Raw genomic sequence first — 21789 nt, 5'->3', positions numbered from 1 at the left:
AAAAGTATTCATTGTTTTTTTACGTGATTACGTACTTTTTTAGTTTGTCTCTTTAAGGCAATAAGTGTTCATTGACGAATGTATTGGGATAATCGTTGGTGTCTGTGTTATTTATACTGCCCAACGCGGCAATAAATCACCAACAACCTAATTAGCTTGTTTTTCTTCTAGCCAATGGGAAGCGCGCACCGTCGTTCGCTCCTGTTACGTCACGAGTTGTTGTTGTCCAAGCCGCGTGTGGGCGGGGCGAGGGGCGTGGCCGGTTGGTTGGAGGGGGGAGGAGCCCGGGGGGGGGGGAGATGCTCTGCCCGGCAACGGGTGACGTCACCACCCGGCGCTCGCGCCGCACGTGACACGCCTGTTGCTGTGTCGGTTTGTCACGTGACCGTCCGTTGTCTGGTCACGTGGTGCGATGACGTAATAGCCCCGGCTGAGAGGTGAGCTCACAAACAACGGGCAGAGCGTCACGTGCTGCGAAGAGCACGTGGGCTCGTAACGATGATAACAATGGCACCGGTATTGTCCGTAGGCGTCTGTTGTCTGCTCATGTTGTGTTAAATAAACAACACAGAACTTGAATTGTAGACGATGGCCAGGTACCGTCAGCAGTGGATGAACGAAAGGGACTGTGAATTAATGTGAACGTTTGACGTTCATCTTTAAATGTTTGCATCGTTTTAATAATCGCACTTGCAACTCATCACAGAAACCGTTTGCAAACGAAACAGACTCCTCTGGTTTAAATTAAGTTAATCTTATTATTGTACTGGGAAAATGTGTGGCCACATGTGCCACTGGGGAGACAAAGGCGGCCGGGCGTGGTGCTGGCCACCCACCCCCTCGTGTGACGTGGCCGGCCTTCAGAGGTGCTCGCTAACAGCACTTGCCCCAGCAGTCTGTTAAGGCTACACGAAGGGATCTTTGCCCTTGTCCACACATAGGGGTCGTCCATAAATGACGTCACGCATCTAGGGGGGGGGGGGTCAGACATTTGTGACGATGTGTAACGAGGGGGGGGGGGGGTGAGAAATGTGACGTCACATCAAAATGCGCAACTTTAAATAAATATAGACAACACGTTCTACTTAATTAAATAGACTTTATAATAAATGTTTTCTCCTACAACATCAGAGTGCAGCGCCACATTAAATACGCACTACAATGACAATAGTTTAAAGCGATTTGAAGCATGTTTTTTTTGGGGGGGTGGGGGGGGGGCAGAGCTTTGTGACGTCATATTTGAGGGGGGGGGGTCTGACTTTTTGTGACGCCGTGTGACGAGAGGGGGGGGGATGTAAAAAAATCGTCCAAAATCGTGTGACGTCATTTATGGACGGCCCCTAACAGCAGCAGCACAATGATGATGATGATGGCGGGTTGTTTCCCCATCTGCGTATTGTCGGGGGGCCGAACGTCAGGGGGGGGGGGGGGGTGCGAATGAAGAACATCGCAACAGAACAAAAAAATCGACCCGCAAATGTAACAAAAAAAATGACACAACATAACAGCCTCAAAAACATCACGTGCAGCGCATTACGGCGATTTGACACTTGACAAGAGTTGTAGCACCAGTTTAGCGAGCTCGGCTTCACTATACGGTCCACGGCTCGGGCACTCTTCCTTACAGTACGTCATCGTAAAACAAATAAAACTTTGAAGAGCGGTCCATTTAGGGGGGGGCCTTGAGGTTAGACAATATACCACGTTTCTGGGCCACCCTCCCACCACCAAACACACACTCATCCAGTTTCCTGAAATCCGAGTGTGACGACGAAGAGATGCCTGTGCGCAGTTCGAGATGTTGTTAGAGGAGAGAAACGTAAGAGGGGGAGACGCAGCTGTAGAGAGACGTGAGGAGAGAGAGATGCGGGGCAGATGGAGTAGAGAGAGAGCTCAAGTTCATTGATTAGGTATAGCCCTGTGAGCCATTCGGCTCTTGAATCGGGTGCAACCGCAACAAACAGAAAACTAAAACATGAACAAGAAAACATCTTAAAGTGACTATGGGACCAAGTGCAAACAGAAAATCGAAGAAAAGACAGCAAAATATTGCAGAAAAAATTCACCGCGCACCAACGCTGTGTGCAAAAATCCTAGTGGGATGTGAGTCAAACAACAACAACCACAAGACAACTTAGATTAAGGCCATCAGTCTTACTCCGTACTACAACAAACAAACATGGCCAAACCAAAAAAACTTTTCGAAATCACCAAAATAAAGCCATGAAAGCAATGAAACAGTGATCATAGAGAGAGAGAGAGATCACGTGGCTGGCGATGTTTAATTCGCTGGCCACGTCTGTTGGGTTTTGAATTCGAGCTGACGATGATATTCGACGCACATCCACTGCACTGTATTATCCATAATTGAGCGAGAGGGGGGGGGGGGTTTCTTTGAGGTCAGATCGCGTAAATATATAAATGTGAAACACAGACAACTGGTAAGGGTTGTAACGTAAACAAAGCCTGTCAATTCGTTACCAGTACAGCCACACCGGTGTGTTGGAGAGTGAGCCCACGACATTAACATTTCCAATTCCGAGTACTGGGTTTACTCTCCAACACACCGGTGTGGCTGTACTCGTAACGATTTTGCATGTTTTGATTACGTTTGCGAGCAGGTAGCTTCTGAGAAAAGAGCTACACGGCTCAGCGGGCCTTACCTGGTAACAGGAAATCAGTTTAGTTTGAGTCAATTTATAATCTCCCCCTGGTCGCGAGAGCTGGCTGGCTGCGAATATAACACTGGTCAACAAAAAAAGAACATTTTTTTTTCTGGCTTGGACTTTTGCAGCTGTTTTAGACTAATTTCAGGGTGCCGATTCCAAATCTGATCTCATTTTTATGCTATCGGCATACCCCATTTTCATTGATTTTACCCGAAATTAACTCTGTCACTTATGATTGCAAGTTGTTTGCGAGTCAGTGACTGCTTTAGTGTTAAGATATGGTGCTGTATTTTTAGGATAGTGTGTTTATAACAGAGGTGTGGACTCGAGTCATGTGACTTGGACTCGAGTCAGACTCGAGTCATGAATTTGATGACTTGCGACTCGACTTGGACTTGCATAACAATGACTTTGTCCCACCTATGAGATGTGGACTCGAGTCATGTGACTTGGACTCGAGTCAGACTCGAGTCATGAATTTGATGACTTGCGACTCGACTTGGACTTGCATAACAATGACTTTGTCCCACCTCTGGTTTATAACATAATGTTATGTAGATATCCACATTTATTTAATATTTTTATTCTGCAGTTTTTATTGAAAATGCAATATTTGATATCTCAAAAACCTGATGTGATAGACAACAACTGATGCCAGATTTGGAATCGGCACCCCAAAATTACCTTAAAACCGTTGGAATACCTTATGGCAGAAAAAGTGTGTTGACCAGTGTAATCGGCACAAGGCACTAGCACTAGAGCACGAGGTACGGCTATCCGTGGCCCTGCGTTATTGCCACCGCCCATCGATATCCCTGTAACCGGAGCCGTCTCGACGTTACTGCGACAGGCGTTGACGGGCCACAGGGTTGCCACCTGGACAGTCTTTGCATTTGGGCATCTTCTGTGTTTCCCAGGTGGCAACAGCGATTGGTTTGTACCCAGGTGTGGGTGGGTGGCGGCGCGTGTTGTATTGACCTGTCAGACGTTCCCTGTAAAAAGGCAGAGCCGTCGCGAGGGTGCACGGCAAATCGGGGCGACTGCCCCGGGCCCCGCGCTTTGGGGGGGGGGGGGGTCGCAAGTCGACGTCACGATGTCAGGTGGAAAGCGTCGGGGAGGGGGGGGGGCACAGTGTAAGTCGCCCCGGGCCCCGCACCCCCCTATGGGCGGACCTGTACAATGGTCACGACCATTAAAAAGAAAACATTTCCTACACAGCCATCTGGAGGCACTGTCAGCTGATTTATGTTGTTATTTATAATCTTCCCAACAACGCTGGTGGTTTCTTTGAGTTATTTATACTGTGCCACACAATTGTTTGTTGTAGACTGCGGTCCACCGAGTTTACCTGGGAGGACTGACACAGACACACACACACGTGTACACACCTACCTATACATACATTGTAATCGAGCTGTCGCATCTTCCTAGGGGAAATTCTGAATGTAAACCAGTGGCTCTGAACATCTACGGGAGCCTTGTACCCCTTGGGCTTTCAGCCGTTAACACAAATTGTCATGTTAATAAGAAACATAGGATGTCATGCTCTTTGGTTCTTTCGGTAAAGTCACGTAGGTAGCAAAATCAAACTAAATGAAAAAAAAATACATCACGACGTTTCGATCGCAACACAAGCGGTCGTCCTCAGGCGGAAGGAATAATCCAGCAAAACAAAGAAGAGTATGAATCATTGCAGTCACGAAAGCTTCAAATCTCGAAATAATCCAGCAGTGGAACTACTGAACCAGCGAGAGAGCTGTTGATGAAAGAAAGTAGATGTACGTATGTGGCCGTGCGTGCACCCCATGCAGGTTAAGAACCACGGGTCTAAAACAAAGGAATGGTTCGACTCAAGGATTAAGTGCGTACCTGTTAACTTAGTGCCAACCTTGTTACAGACAAATTCAGACCTTATGGGTCACCCCGTGCCTCTTAGAAATCTCAACGTTCATCCTACAAAGTGCCATCACAAGGGAGAAATACAAACAAATACACAAAATAGATTTTTTTTGCCCGTATTGAAACGACTCTACGCCGTATGGACCTGAAAACTCAATTTCCCTGTACGAGAATACGCGCTTAAACCGCGTGGCTTGACACGGTATATAATTGGCATAAGGAATAGAAATCGACGGCGAGATATGAGCGGCACAAACAACACGGCTCGCAACGACCCAATGTTTTTTTTTTTAAATGACCCCGCCAATGTTAAAGAGAACCTTCTCTGACAACAACAACAACAAAAAGGCTGCAGGCAATTCGAGCAACACCAGGGCGGCCCGCGCGCGCTGTCCAATGTCGGGAGTGTAATTAACAACAACAATAACAACAACAATAACAACAACAAACACAACACCACGCACCGGGGGGGCGAATCTCTGGGATGGTAGCATGTGGCCGAGACCACGCGACGTGTCAGGATCAGGAACGGGGGGGGGGGCAGGTGACGGCGGTGCTGAGTTTGGCGATAAGAAGAAAGGCACAATAACAACAACGACAAAAAACAACCCCATAAAAATTATTTTGCAAAAAAAACCATGGGGATTCTAAGATTATTCAGTGGGTCCCCCACCCCCCACCCAAAGTTAATTGATTAGGTATAGCCCTGTGAGCCATTCGGCTCTTGAATCGATTGCAACCGCAACAAACAAAAAACAAAAACATTATCAAGAAAACATCTTAAAGTGACTATGTGCAAACAAAAAATCCAAGAAAAGACAGCAAAATATTGCAGAAAAAAATCACCGTACACCAACCCTGCGCAAATATCCCAGTGGGATGCAAGTCAAACAACAACAACAACAACCACAAGACAACTTAGATTAAGGCCATCAGTCTAACTCCGTACTACAACAAACAAACATGGCCAAACCAAAAAAACTTTTCGAAAATCACCAAAATGAAGCCATAAAAGCGATGCAACAGTGATCATAGGAACTGTGACCGAATTTTCACAATAAACTACGTAAACAACATGTACCACCAAACTCTGCAGCCATAGGAGCATCAGTCGGAGTATCACCACTTATCCGTGATGCAAATATGAAGGTGCCCTAAATAGAACTCGCGTCCATATATATGACTTGGAAAAAAGTTAATTCTCAGAGCACGATTTTAAACGACTGCAAAGTCTAAGTCGTCTATTAACCGAATTAGATTCGGTACAACTGTGTATATAATCTTGAGTTGAAGCTTTCGCGAGTGCAAAAATCCATACTCTTTGGTTTTTTCGGTAAAGTCACGTGGGTAGAAAAATAATAAAATACGACGTTTCGATCGCAACACAAGTAACCGTCTTCAGGTGGGACAAAGATCCCCCGTATAGTCTTACTCAGACTATTGGGGCAAGTGCTGTTCGCGAGCACCTATGAAGGCCGGCACGGCACACGATGGGGTGGGTTGCCAGCACCACGCCCGGCCGCCTTTGTCTCCCTTGTGGCGATGTTTACGCATCGCACCAGGTACTCATTTGAGGCCGAGTAGGGGAGGCCCAGGAACGTTTCAGACAATCGTCACCGATGTTGCGCCGTGAGCGGGAATCGAACTCGGGAAGGCCCGGATCGTAGCGCGGCGCGCTGACCGCTGCACCACCGCTCGTTGGTTTTGGTGGTGGCCGTCCCACCACCAAAATCAACCACCAACCACTTTGTTCCGTGACTTCTCCGATAAACATTCGCACGCACCGTGGCAGCGCATACCACAATCGCGTGTTTCAAATGGCACCGTTTGCTCGGCAAAAGCCGAGACAATGCCGTGGCTGTAATAGGTTGTTCCAATTCACAAGTTATTGTGGGACAATACCTGCCCTTGCCTCGATCGGAAGAGTTGTTTGATTATTTTGATAAAATTATCGATTGGATGGTTACAAAGTGCGCGTGTGTGTGTGTGTATATGCCCAGTAAACATGCCAACGATGGGTCCCGATCCAATCAATGGATTACTGGGAGGGGGGGGGGGGAGTTGAGTCTGGATAACACTTACATGAGTGGCCCCCATGCATGGCAGGTGCTATAGGCTGCTTGGGTGCTTTGGAGTTAGCAGCAGATCGAGGGCAAGGTTAGGAACATCCATTGCCCCGGACTTCCATGCTCTCTCCGGCTTCACCAGCGCGGTGAAGTATGCTCGAATAACCCGGCCATCCCTCGCCACCACGACGACTCACAGAGGCGTGGGGAACCCCTCATCCAGCAGTGGAGTGTCTCTACAGATCCTGTACGTGGTGTACGGGCAGCACATTGAATCGCTTGTCTTGAACTAATTAATTATTTGGCGATGCTGCCGCTACGACTGACTTCGTGAAGCTACGTTTAGCGCAAAGGAAACTCGACACACTCGTAAATACACTCTGCGTGATAGCCTGATAGGTGTCGCTTCGGGCAAAGGGCCTTCATTATTTGAGTCGCGGGATGTCAGACCAAATTGTCGGCACGTCGCGGTAATGTGCTTTGTTGTTGTGCGTGTACCCGAGACTTTTATTTATATATTTTTTTTCTTTGCGCTGGGACATTCAGTAGTATTCGATGACAAACAGCACCGCTACAGGGGTAATGTTGTCTGTGTGTGTGCGTGTGACTAACAAACATCTTGCAGCGAACATCAACTCACTCTTTCACTTCTTGTGATCCTATTCGCCGGATTACAAGGCGCTTCGGGTGAAGTTATACATTGTCCGTGAAGCTATAAGAGACAAAGATCCCCCGTATAGCCTCACCAGACTGTTGGGGCAAGTGCTGTTAGCGAGCAGCATCTATGAAGGCTCGCACGGACACAGATACAAAGATACCCCGTATAGCCTTAACAGACTGTTGGGGCAAGTGCTGTTAGGGGAGCAGCACCAATGAAGACCGGCACAGACACACAGATACAAAGATCCCCCGTATAGCCTTAACAGACTGTTGGGGCAAGTGCTGTTAGCGAGCAGCACCTATGAAGGCCCGCACGGACACACAGAGACAAAGATCCCCCGTATAGCCTCACCAGACTGTTGGGGTAAGTGCTGTTAGCGAGCATCACCTATGAAGGCCCGTACGGACACACAGAGACAAAGATCCCCCGCATAGCCTTAACAGACTGTTGGGGCAAGTGATGTGGCCAGCACCACGCCCGGTCAAGTTTTTCTCTCCAGCGGTGTTGTGGTGTTTGAAACACACTGCACACCGGGTACTCATTGGAGGCTGAGTCGACCTAGGGGAGGTCCCCTGAGCCAGATCAGATACTCGTCACTTGGTGTTGGCCTTGAGAGGGAATCGAACTCGGGTCGCCGGGTTCCTCGATCTGGTCTCGGCAGATTTTGATCGAAACCACAGAACGGAAAGTTGCTTCTTTTATTTTATCCGCAGGAAATCGTTTATTTCCACATATACATCTACGGCATTTTGTCACGTGATCATTCCTGCATTGTGTTATTGCGCCAGAGTAAAAAAACGTGGTGATCCATTGATTGACACCCCCACTAAATCATAGGCCGACATTGCTGTGTCGAGACAACTGCCATTGCGTCTCCTACGCCTCGACACGTCTCCCAGCGATCTCAATGAAACTCGTGAATTATTTTCGCACTCCCCCCCCCGCAAGCTGTAGAGCCATCGCATCAACAATACAACATTTTAAACCGCCTGTTGAGAATTAAGAGAGGGGGGAGGGGGGGAATTAGTGGGCCATCTACATCTGGATCACCCCGTACGTTTATATTTTAAGTGGTTACCGACCACTGCACTGATTGCTGCTTTGAGCGAATGTTCCCAGAGAGACGCGGCGCTGACGTTTATTCCCCCGCACACAATTTTGTTTTTCTCCCGCACGGTATCCATGCCGCAGTCTGCTCAGTCGCGCACAATTTTTAAATCCTTTATATTAAGTTCACTTGCTTGCTTGCTTGCGCGCTTACGACCGTGCAAATCTTTCGGTCGTTTTTTTAACCCACTTCCCGTGATCCAATCGAGCTGACATTTTGCACACAGACTCGTTGTGCGTGACAATTTATTTTCGTGAAAAATTTTTTTTTCCCAAATGTTACACTTTTTAGGAAAAAATAAATGATATTTAATTACCAATTGCTTAATGGTGGCAGGCAATCATCTGACCCATAGGTGGCAGCCATCTCAAGCCAGAGGACGAGAGGACTCTAGCCGCCACGCATATAAAGGATTTATAGTGAAAAACTTTGTTTTTACGGGTTATTTTTTTTTTCTCCCGCACGGTATCCATGCCGCAGTCTGCTCAGTCTGCTTCCCTGCCGCTACCTGCAGGTGAAGATTCGCTGGGTCACGGCGCTGAGCGTAGTCGACACTGGATTTGTCGAAACTGGTCCTTGCCTATAAACCATCCGGCAGTTCGCCCTGCTGATGAGACACTGAGTGTCGAAACCGCACCAGAGTTTGTGCTCGCTTTGAATAAATGCGGCTGGAATGTTTCTTGTTGATATCCCAGAAAGGTCGTGCAGCGGATGGGATCATGTGTGTGCATAACAGCTGTAATATTCACATTACACCCACACAACTTCACCGAGAACACACATGATGAATCACCCATACTGCCTTAAGCCAACTGCACTGCAGGTCACAGCAACACACTCACCAAGCCACCCACACACTCACCAACTCACCCACCCACCCATCAACTCACCCACTCACTCACTCACCCACCCACACACTCACCAACCCACCCACTCACCACTAAACTCACCACTACACTCACCTACTCACTCACTCACCCACTCACCCACCCACCCACCGATGTAACGCGTACACCACCGCTCCCCAACCCACTCACCCACCCACCCACTCACCACCACTCACTCACTCACCCACTCATCACTACACTCACCACTACACTCACCCACTCACTCACTCACCCACTCACTCACCCACCCACCGATGTAACGCGTACACCACCGCTCCCCAACCCACCCACGCACTCACCACCACTGCAGGTCACACACACACACCTCTATGCTTCAATTCACTCCTATAATTATCATCATCCATGACATAACACAACAACCGCCATTCGCCACTAAGTGGCGGTGACGTCACCACGGCGCTTGTGCCAGGCTAGGTGCACGTTGAGGCCACGTGAAGTGTCGAACGCCCGCTGGCAGGAGGTCACGGGGCAGACCCAGCAGGTGCCACGGGTCGACTGACTGAGATGACCGAGATGACTGGCTGATGCACCACCTGTGCCCCCTACTGTGCCAACTTGCTGTGCTTTAGCCACTCGGCGCACCGCTCGTTGTTGTGAGCGTCGCTCCTCTGCCCTCCATTGTTGCTGGAGGGCGACTGCCTCCAACTGCCCACCACCACCATCACCACCATTACCACCACCATCACCACCATCACCACCATCACCACCATCATCACCACCATTGTCTCTTGTCCTCCAGCGCGTATCTACAAGAACTGTGACGGTGCTGTTTGTTACCGGCCGCTTGATGTGTTGGACCTCTGGGCCTGTGCTCGGCAATTGTATTCATACAAAAGGGGGTTGGGATGGGAGGGGGCTCGTGTGGTCACGAAACCTCCCTCTTGTTCAAACGAAATGCAGATATTGCCATCTGCTGTCAACATTCCAATAGTGCATCCATTCAGCTTCATGATAACCATATTCTTTGGTTCTTTAGGGAAAGTCACGTAGGTCACACCTGATGATGATTGCTCGTGTTGCAATCGAAACGTCGTGATTTAATTTACTTATTTTTATTTTGTATTTTTATTTTTTATTTTATTTTTTCACCTACGTGACGTCACCGAAAGAACCAAAGAATATGGATCCTTTGCAGTCACGAAAACTTCAAATCTAGAATGAATGATAACCCTCCACAATTCACAGGTCTTTACCAACAAGAGAATAAAAAATGGCATTTCACAATGTCGATTTCCAATTATTGCAGCTGTGGCAGCAGCGGTTGTGTCATGGAGAGACTCGCCCCCCCCCCACCCCGCTATAGGAATGTGGAATGTCCCACTATGGATAGTAATGTCGCCGATGAAACTCCTTGCGCGTGACGAAACGAGAATAGAACCGACGGGGGAGCGCCTGGCGGGGCTGCAAGGAACCTGCGGACAAAGTCGTGCAACGTTGTCAACGTTTTTGCCCGCTGTTCAACATCCTCCATCCCCCTCCTCCTGCCCTCCCCCTTCTCCTCCTGCCCCTCCCCCTCCTGCTCCCCCCATCTTCCTGCTCCCCCCATCCCCTCCCCCTCCTGCTCCCCCCTCCTCCTGCCGCCCCCCCCCTTCTCCTGCCGCCCCCCCTTCTCCCCTCCCCCCCTCCTCCTCCCCCTCCTGCTCCCCCCCTCCTCCTGCTCCCCCCCTCCTCCTGCCGCCCCCCCTTCTCCCCTCCCCCCCTCCTCCTCCCCCTCCTGCTCCCCCCCTCCTCCTGCTCCCCCCCTCCTCCTGCCGCCCCCCCTTCTCCCCTCCTCCCCTCCTCCTCCCCCTCCTGCTCCCCCCCTCCTCCTGCCGCCCCCCCCTTCTCCCCTCCCCCCCTCCTCCTCCCCCTCCTGCTCCCCCCCTCCTCCTGCCGCCCCCCTTCTCCCCTCCCCCCCTCCTCCTCCCCCTCCTGCTCCCCCCTCCTCCTGCCGCCCCCCTTCTCCCCTCCCCCCCTCCTCCTCCCCCTCCTGCTCCCCCCTCCTCCTGCCGCCCCCCTTCTCCCCTCCCCCCCTCCTCCTCCCCCTCCTGCTCCCCCCCTCCTCCTGCCGCCCCCCCTTCTCCCCTCCCCCCCCTCCTCCTCCCCCCATCCTCCTGCCGCCTCCCCTCCTGCTCCCCCCACCCCCTCCTACCACCCCTTATCCTCCTCCCCCTCCTTCTGTACCCCCTCCTGTCACCCCCCACCCCCATCCTCCCCCTCCTCTTGCTGCTCCGTTTTGTTGATATCGTTGTTATTGTTGTTGTTATTGTTGTTGTTATCGTTGTTATTGTTGTTATCATTGTTGTTGTTATTGTTGTTATTGCTGTTATTGTTGTTGTTATTATTGTTATTGTTGTTATTGATGTTGTTATTGTTGATGTTGTTGATGTTATTGTTGTTATTGTTGTTATTGCTGTTATTGTTGTTGTTATTGTTGTTATTGTTGTTATTGATGTTGTTATTGTTGATGTTGTTGATGTTATTGTTGTTATTGTTGTTGTTGCTGAAACCCCAACTCTATCGGCGCATTTGCCCGCGTGACGCGGCTGCTCGGTTTGCCTTCGGCTCAGTCGGGTGGCGGAGGGCTCCAGCTACAGACGATCGACATTCATCACTCCTCACGCGACGATCTAACCCAACAAAAACAAACATATATATAACATTTATAAATCGTGACACCGGTCGCGAAAGCCTGCAAATATTTTTTAAAATATTCAAATTCAAATAAACCTGCGTGACTGCAGGAATTACGTTTCGATCGCAACACAAGCGACCGCTCGTGGTTTTTTGTTTATTTAAAAAAAAAACGAATTTTGAACCTATCTACGTGACTTTACCGAAAGACCCAAATAATATAAACCTACGTGTTAAGTCGGAGTTCTCCGCTCGATTAATCGGCTTAATCGACAAATCGTCGCTTTATAGTTAAAGCCACGGGTAACTGAACGCTCGCACACCACTCAGACACAACACCGATGCTCAGATAAACACGCGACGCGCATCCGGCAATTCCCCACGCGTCTTGCGCTGCTGCTCATCCGTCGCTCGCGCGGACGAACCGCGCCCGGTCGGTGAACTCCACGTCCCGCGCCGCTGAAGCCGCCCCCCACGACTACGGCGGGCTACAGAGGGGCGCCTGAGATAAACGATTCGAGTGCGTTGACACCGAAAGGGCGATCTTACATTGAGGAAGCCGCGGGACGTGACTTAACCGAAAGAACCAAATAATAATTCCTGCAGTCACGAAAGTTCTAAAATTAAGATAGTTTTAGTCAAGTTTAGTCTCTCTGCTCTCCATCCCTTGCTCCGAATCTTCTGCTCCGGCGTCGATTGAGTTTCAATATGTGTGAGAGAGAGAGAGACTGAAGATTGACGTGGAGGAGACGGTGGGAGTCAGAGGGGGCGGGCTGGGCGGGCTGGCGGGCTGGGCGGGCGGGCGGGCTGGCGGCAGGGGCTGGCGGAGTGGGTGACGGTGGCCTGCGGGGTCACGCGGAATCGCGGTCAATGACCGCACAGCCGAGACAACTTCGCTTAGTCGAGAGGAAACGGGGGATGGAAGTGGACGGCCAACGAGGGGGAGTCGAGGAGGAGGAGGGAGACGGAGCGGGGATGATATCGGCTGCTGTGCATGACCACCGGGGCGGATTGTCAACATCTCGAGGTGGTGGTGGGTGAGTGGTGAGCAGGGGATGTCCTCATTCAGCGCTTGGATTTCTACTGCGCTCGTTTCACGCAGGAAAGCCTCGGTCGAGTCCATAATTTTTTGTTCATTTTTCAGGATGGTCCTGATTATTTTTTTCGTAAGAGTTGGCGATGGTTGATGCGTCTAACACCCTCCTCCCCCCCGCCGCCCGCCGCCACTGAGTTCAAGTTTCAAGTTTTATTTATTTGGTATAGCCCTGTGAGCCATTGGGCTCTTGAATCGGGTGCAACCGCAACAAACAAAAAACTAAAACACGAACAAAAAACATCTTGAAGTGACTATGTGACTAAGCGCAAACAGAAAATCCAAGAAAAGACAGCAAAATATTGCAAAAAAAGCAGCGTACACCAACGTTGTGTGCAAAAATCCCAGTGGGATGCAAGTCAAACAACAACATCAACAACAACCACAAGACCATACTGAGCGACGGCCTAGACTCTTGCGGACCACATTAACGGGATCTTTAACTTTCGATTTCTCGACAGACATGTTCTCCACCTGAAGACGGCTGCTTGCGTTGTGGCCGAAACGTCGTGAGAATAATTGTATTATGTTTTATTAGTTTTATTATTCTCCTTCTACGTGACTTTACCGAAAGAGCCAAGAAGAGGGATCTTTAACGTCCACTATGCAGCAGTCGGTACGTGACGGGATAAGTGATGGTGTTGTTTTTATTACGGATCATCGTACACCCGCAGTGATAACCAGGGCGGCCGTTGTAACCGAACCGCGAACGCCTGCAACGAGCGGCGAGCGCGCTACCACTAGAGGGCGTGCCATGAAGCAGTGGATTGACCATGGCTGCTGCTGCTGCTGCTGCTGTTGATGTTGTTGATGTTGTTGTTGTTGATGTTGTTGTTGCGATTCACACCTCGAGGGGTCGCCAATAAACTGCAACTTGAATCACTACCTATGAGATCTTCACTGAAAACTGCAATTTAGTGGCCTAAAATACAATGTTTCGCTCCGGATGATCGCTGCAAAGTATGCAAAGTATGATCTGTGTTTTGATTTAGTGCGCTGATCTTAAAGGTGCATTGAAAAATGTTGATACTCCGACTGATGCTCCTGCTGCTGTTGTGGAGTGACTCATGCAGCCAGCTATGGCTGCAGAGTTTGGTAGTACATGTTGTTGACGTCGTTTATTGTGAAAATTCGGTCACAGTTCCTATGATCACTGTTTCGTTGCTTTTATGGCTTTATTTTGGTGATTTTCGAAAAGTTTTTTGGTTTGGCCATGTTTGTTTGTTGTAGTACAGAGTTAGACTGATGGCCTTAATCTAAGTTGTCTTGGGGTTGTTGTTGTTGTTGTTTGACTTGCATCCCACTGGGATGTTTGCACACAGCGTTGGTGTGCGGTGCTTTTTCTGCAATATTTTGCCGTCTTTTCTTGGATTTTCAGTTTGCACTCAGTCACATATTCACTTTAAGATGTTTTCTTGTTCATGTTTTTTGTTTGTTGCGGTTGCACCCGATTCAAGAGCCGAATGGCTCACAGGGCTACACCTAATAAATGAACTTGAAACTTGAAACTCTAGGTGGGTGACTGAGAACCCCGGGCGTGCGCGCAACCCTCTAAATCGCCTTTGCATCGAACTCACCGTGTTGGACACGTGGCCCCATGTTGCCTTCATAGTGCGAGGCGGTTTAATGAATAACTCAGAGGGAGCTGTTTCCTCAATAAAAAAAATGACACTGTTTGACTTTCCATCACACACCCCCCCCCCCGAACCCCTGTCACTGTGTGCACAGAGATCCCACGCGGCTCCGACTCACCACCACCACCAGCCCTGTCCCCGTGTCGCCAAACAGATCTCCCAACTCTTCCCCCGGTGTGCCGAGTCGCATCGATTCGGGCAACAGCGTGGCCACAATCATCCCATTGTGCGTGGCGAAGCAAAAAATGTACAATGTTTGGGGGGGGGGGTTGCTGGGTTTGTTTGGGAGAAAGTATTTTAAAATATCTCCACGACACATTTCTACCTGTGTGGGCCTTTGGCCATTAAAACAAAAATATATATTAGACTCAGAATGTATCCTGTAGTTATACTGTATATAGAATGTATTTGTATTTTATGTATACTGTATGCATACTGTGTATTCTGTCTTGATACAATATATACTGTATATACTGTCTTTACACTATGTATACTGTTTTTATTCTGTAATTTAAACTATTTATATTGGAGGAATCAGATGAGCTATGAAGCTCCAATAGGGGCGAGTAAGAAAGTTACAACAACAAACAGTCTAAAAACACAATAGGAGTGCAAAGTATAGGAAAGGTAATCACATCGCCCAAACACAAACGAATAAAACTCTAAACCATTCCCATCCTACCAGCCAAAGCCCACCGAGTTATGAACTTAATTTTCCAGAAGCGACCTGTCCACAAATGATAATAGCCCAACAAAAACGTGGGCCATCATTTGGACATTTACAGCAGCAAAATAATCTAAAATAGTCTCAACGCATGTCTCTAAAAGTGGAGGTAAAATCCCAGAGGACCCGGAGAAAAAAAGACTCAACGCGACCACAGGGAGAGAGAGACACACAAACTCTAAATATACAGCAGCAGGCGCCAGGGTCGGGATCGAACCCACGACCTCCTGCATACCAGGCGAGGGAGTCAACATCTCCTAGCCACCGTGATGATGATGAGAGAGAGACGCACAAACTCTAAATATACAGCTGCAGGCGTCAGGGTCGGGATCGAACCCACGACCTCCTGTATACCAGGCGAGGGAGTTAACATCTCCTAGCCACCGTGGTGATGATGAGAGAGAGACGCAAACTCCAAATATACAGCAGCAGGCGTCAGGGTCGGGTTGAACCCACAACCTCCTGTGTACCAGGCGAGGGGGTTAACATCTCCTAGCCACCGTGATGATGATGAGAGAGAGACACACAAACTCTAAATATACAGCTGCAGGCGTCAGGGTCGGGATCGAACCCACGACCTCCTGTATACCAGGCGAGGGAGTTAACATCTCCTAGCCACCGTGATGATGATGAGAGAGAGACGCAAACTCCAAATATACAGCAGCAGGCGTCAGGGTCGGGTTGAACCCACAACCTCCTGTGTACCAGGCGAGGGAGTTAACATCTCCTAGCCACCGTGATGATGATGAGAGAGAGACACGCAAACTCTAAATATACAGCAGCAGGCGTCAGGGTCGGGATCGAACCCACGACCTCCTGTATACCAGGCGAGGTAGTTAACATCTCCTAGCCACCGTGATGATGATGAGAGAGAGAGAGACACACAAACTCTAAATATACAGCAGCGGGCGTCAGGGTCGGGATCGGGATCGAACCCTCGACCTTTCTGCATACCAAGCGAGGAAGATAGCGTCTCGCCACAGCGGTGCCCCTCCAACAAATAGTGCAAGTTCACAGCGGTGGTTCTAGCAAGGCTGACTCAGTGGATGACGACGACACACTGAATGTCGAAATCGGTTATTGTCTCGTAGCGCCTGGGCAGCCTACCAGAATTGTTTCCAAGCGAACCTCGGACGATGCCCGCAACCACCTTCGATGAGCTACGTACGGTACGAAATATAAGTCGAACATAAAATATAAAGATCCCCCGTGTAGCCTTAACAGACTGTAGGGGCAAGTGCTGTCAGCGAGCGCATATGAAGGCCGGAACGGTACACGAGGGGGTGGGTGTGGCCAGCACCACGCCCGACCGCCTTTGTCTCCCCAGTGGCGATGTTTGCACACCGCACCGGGTACTCAATTGAGACTGAGTCGACCTAGGGGAGGCCCAGGACCGGTTCAGATAATCGTCACCGGTGTTGGTCCGTGAGCGGGAATCGAACGCGTGTCGCCAGGTGCGTAGCGCAGCGTAGCGCTAACCGCTGCGCCACCGCTCCCCACCGCTAAGTCGAACACACACGCACACACACATGCAAGCGAGCCTGACTCTGCTGCCGATGAGATGCTAGATGTCAAAAAACCGGCGCAGGCCGTCCGTGTGTGACTGATAAGATGTGTAAACAATTGTTTTACGCGCAGGGACAGATGTGGGAAGGTGTACACTTTGCTTATTTACGGACGTGCTACGAAGAGAGGCGATTGCTCCACAACGCGGCCAACGATGTCTTCCTGTTGAGGACACACACAGGTGTTGTTCTTTATGACACGTGTTGGATTGTTGTTGAATGCGCATCGCTGCCAACGCAGCTGCAGCAGCAGCAGCGGCGGCAGCGGCGAAACCACCTGAATCATTTAACGCAGAATGGGCAAATATATTTCGTTGCAACAAAAAGGGGTCATTTCGGAGGGCCAGTGTTAACCTACTTGCTGTACTGCCTTCCCAAATACGCCACTTTGCCCTGTTGCATTCCTAGCCATAGGTGGTCCTTAGCCAGTGTCTTAAGACAAGGTGCACATAGCCTGGCACAAGCGTCGTGGTGACGTCACCGACACTTAGTGGCGAATGGCGGTTGTTGTTGTTGTTGTAAGGCAAACACATTCCTGCGGAGGGAGCTGGTAGGAACGTTGGGTTGCTCGGTCAATGGCCAGAGTCAACGGCGGCGTGGTGTATTCCGCAAATATGCCCGACTGTGAGGGCGGGCACAAGCCGACGTGAGTAGGTGAAACGTTGAGTTTTATAAGGGCACCACGGGGTGACCAGCCCCTCCCCACCCAGCCCCACCCCTACCACCCCCCACCCAGCCCCACCCTCCCCACCCAGCCCCTCCCCACCCTCCCCTCCATACCCTCCCCTCCCCACCCAGCCCCTCCCTCCCCACCCAGCCCCTCCCTGCACGACGGACGGACACAACAATCCCCTGTGGGCTGGTGTAACCAGGAGGTTCCTACCAGTACAACATCTCTAACCACTCTGGTCGTCTCGCGACCAAAGGGAAAAGAAAGTAGCAGGATTTTTCAAATCGAAAAAAAATCGCAGCCTTTGAGATTTGCTAATCGCATTGTTTCAAATTGCGATTTCCATTTGAAATCGATTAATCGTTGGGCCCGAGTCGACGCGCATGCTCAACGTAGCAGGCTGCGTGGGAAATGCGCCCTCTGGCGGTCAGCTCACGGGCACTGCACAGACAACAACAGGGGGGGGAGCAGCAGAGGTCGCAAACGGGTTTTGATTCCTTACCCGTACCCGGCCGCACCAGGGTCGCAAACGGGTACCCGTACCCGGCCGTACCCGTACCCTACCCCCGTACCCGGCCGGGTACGGGTATCGGGTACCCGATTGCGACCTCTGGGATGAAGCCATGTTGCAGGCGCGGGTGGGTTGTTTCTAGGAACTTGAATTGTGAGAAGAGACAAGACGTTGGGAAATGAGTGACAAACGGTTCCTCACCAGTGACTCACGGCCTACCCGTACCCGTACCCGGCCGCACCAGGGTCGCAAACGGCTACCCGTACCCGGCCGGGTACGGGTAGCCGGGTATCGGGTAGGGTACGGGTATCGGGTACCCGGTTGCGACCTCTGGGGAGCAGTGGCGTGGCCACGGTGATTGTTGGCACACTGCGCTCGGACTGAACGAGGGCGACTCGTGTCCCGTGCCCGGTCACGGCTAACATCAGTGGCTCGGAGAGTGATGCCGGCTTCTCGGCCACTCAGCACTCCCGCCAGCCGGAACAGTAAAAATTGGAACAGCTGGACATTTGAATGGTTAATTGTCAAATGCAGCGCAGCAGTTGAATTTCCAAACACCAGAATTTTATCGTTACCGCTTCTTGGTTCTTTCGGTAAAGTCACGTAGAAGGGAAATAATAAAATGATAAAAATAAAACATAATAAAATACAATTCTTTCCGACAGACCTGTTCTTCACCTGAGGACGGCTGCTTGTGTTGTGGCCGAAACGTCGTGAGAATTGTATTTTATTATGTTTTATTTTTATTATTTTATTATTTCCCTTCTACGTGACTTTACCGAAAGAACCAAGAAGATGAATCCCTGCAGTCACGAAAGCTTTAAATCGAATTTTTATTGTTACCATTTTCGATTTGTATAATTTTGGAATGGTTGAATTTCAAGCGGTTGGATTTTTGATTGAGTTGCAATTTTGAATAGTTACGATTAACGGACGGCTGACATTTCCAGCAGTTGAATTTCGAATATCTGGATTTTTCAATAGTCGCATTTCGATACAGTAGTTTGATTTATGACCAGTTACAATTTTAAAACTCGACTTAATTAAAATCCTGACTTAATTAACAGTTGACTTCGACTCGTCGGAATTCCGAATTGTTCCAGTTTTCGAATCGACCAGTTGACTTCTCGGAAACGTTGAACATTTTAAAGCGTTGAAAATCCCGAATTAGTGGCAACAGAAAAAACAATAAAAGTTTGGAGGGTCGTCATTTCCGACGAGTCGAACGTGTGAATGGATTCGCGCACCGCGCGCTTTGTTCACTGAGCTCACTCTGGGCAGTCCGCACCCACCCCAGCCCACCCCAGCCCACCCAGCCCACCCCAGCCCACCCCAGCCCACGCCACCCCAGCCCACCCAGCCCACCGTAGGCCACCCTAGCCCACCCTAGCCCACCCCAGCCCACCCAGCCCACCCCAGCCCACCCCAGCCCAGGCCATGCCATGCCACCCCAGCCCACCCAGCCCACCCCAGCCCACCCCAGCCCACCCCAGCCCACGCCACCCCAGCCCACCCAGCCCACCGTAGGCCACCCTAGCCCACCCCAGCCCACCCCAGCCCAGGCCATGCCATGCCACCCCAGCCCACCCAGCCTACCCCACCCCAGCCCACCCCAGCCCAGCCCACGCCAGCCCACCCCAGCCCACCCCAGTCCACCACAGCCCAGCCCGCTCTGGTGGGGACGACGCCTATGCGTGGCTGGTGGTGGTGATGGTGGCAGGGCGCCCGGTACGCACCAAAATTTGCGTCACGGGCAGAGAGAGAGAGGGAGGGAGGGAGGGGGGAGAGAGCGGGGGGGAGGGGGGAGGGAGAGGGCAGAGGCGGACGGGCAGCAGCGCACAGACTGATCGGGAGGCAGTCGAGGGAGCAAGCGGCGGAGAGATTTGGAACAGCCACCAACCAACTCGTTTTATCGCTCGTCATCGCCATCGTCGTCGCCATCACCACCATCAACCCGACGCAAGCCCTGGGATTTAATCGTTGGGGTTATTCGCGTGGAGAAGAGCTTGGTTCCGTGGCCGTGCCGCTGAGTGGCGAATCCCGGACTTCTACTCGACAGAGCGCGCTCGACTGTGACAGAGGTGATGCGTGCGCGCGCGCGTGCGTGGGTCCGTGGTGCCCGTAACCATGTCGTGAGTGATCGGGCGCAATAGGTGCTCGCTAACAGCCCATGCCCCCCCCCCTCCACCCTATAAAGAGGTATATGCGGGGTTTGTGTTGTGTAGGTTGTGTATCATGTATGTGGCGATGGGGGTCAATGATCTGTGTCGGGCGGGAGCGGTGGCGCAGTGGTTAGCACTGCGCTACCAACCCGGCCATCCGACCAGTAACAAACGGCGTTGGTTTGAACCTCTCCTGCGACTCTCCTAGGTCGACTCAGCCTCAAATGAGTAGCCGGTGCAGTGTGTAAACATCATCACTGGGGAGACAAAGGCGGCCGGGCGCGGTGTTGGCCATTTATTCGCCTCGTGTGCCGTGCCGGCCTTCATAGGTGCTCGCTAACAGCACTTGCCCCAACAGTCTGTTAAAGGCTATACGGGTGATCTTCATATGTAGATATATGACTTTGGTTATGTTCAACCGTGTACAGGTGGTAATGGGTATACGTGTGAATATGTATGTTGGTGTATGGGTGGGTGGATATGTAACTGTGTGTTTGCGCTACGAACCAATAGACCAAAGTTCTATTCCCCGGTTCACGGCCAACGTCAGTGGCACTTGGTAACGGATATTGCCTTGCGGTCTCCTTTAGGTCGACTTAGCCTCAAATGAGTACCCGGTGGGGAAAGCATTGGCGCTGGGGGAGACAAAGGCGGTCGGGCGTGGTGCTGACTTACACCAACTCGCCTTAATAGGCGCTCGCCAACCGCATGTGGGGACTGTGCAGATGTGTGTATTGGTGGTGGTGGTGGTGATTTTGTGGCATTGATAATATAATTAATCGTATCGATCATTTGACACTTAACGTACGATTGATTGTAATGATGATGATGATGATTATCACTCGATACGCGGCTGTGTTGCTGATGTGCTGACGATGAAGCCATCGAATGTGATTCGGTGCAAAGGCTCGCCCCGTTGGAAACTCCCTTGAGATATGGGTCCAGTGTTGGTTCAATATACGCGACTTGATGTTGATAATTGATCGATAAAAATTGACGTCGGTCATGATACTTGTCGATGATATTGATGGCGATATTTGACGACAAGTGGTACGGCAATTGAGTAATAATGATGGCGATTTTTTGATGATTATGGTAATCTGTCTGCCGCCTGATGAAGCTGGTTGTAATTACTGGCGAAACGTCGAACTCAGATTGTAAATGTTGCGGCTTGGCTCTCCAACACACCGGTTAGTGCTGTACTAGTATACTACATTATACACTACACTATACACTACACTACTATACACTACACTATACACTACACTACTATACACTACACTATACACTACACTACTCTACACTACACTACTATACACTACACTACTATACACTACACTACTCTACACTACACTATACACTACTATACACTACACTATACACTACACTATACACTACACTACTATACACTACACTATACATTAGTGCTGTACTAGTGACGAATTGGCACGTTCTGTTTACGTGACAACCCATACTCATGGGCTGTGTCGGGGTGGTGGCGGGTTT

This window comes from Lampetra fluviatilis, chromosome 27 (genome assembly GCF_964198595.1).
Source record: "Lampetra fluviatilis chromosome 27, kcLamFluv1.1, whole genome shotgun sequence".
In the NCBI taxonomy this organism is placed as follows: domain Eukaryota; kingdom Metazoa; phylum Chordata; class Hyperoartia; order Petromyzontiformes; family Petromyzontidae; genus Lampetra; species Lampetra fluviatilis.
The sequence above is the reverse complement of the archived record's forward strand: the minus strand, read 5'-3'. Positions refer to the sequence as shown.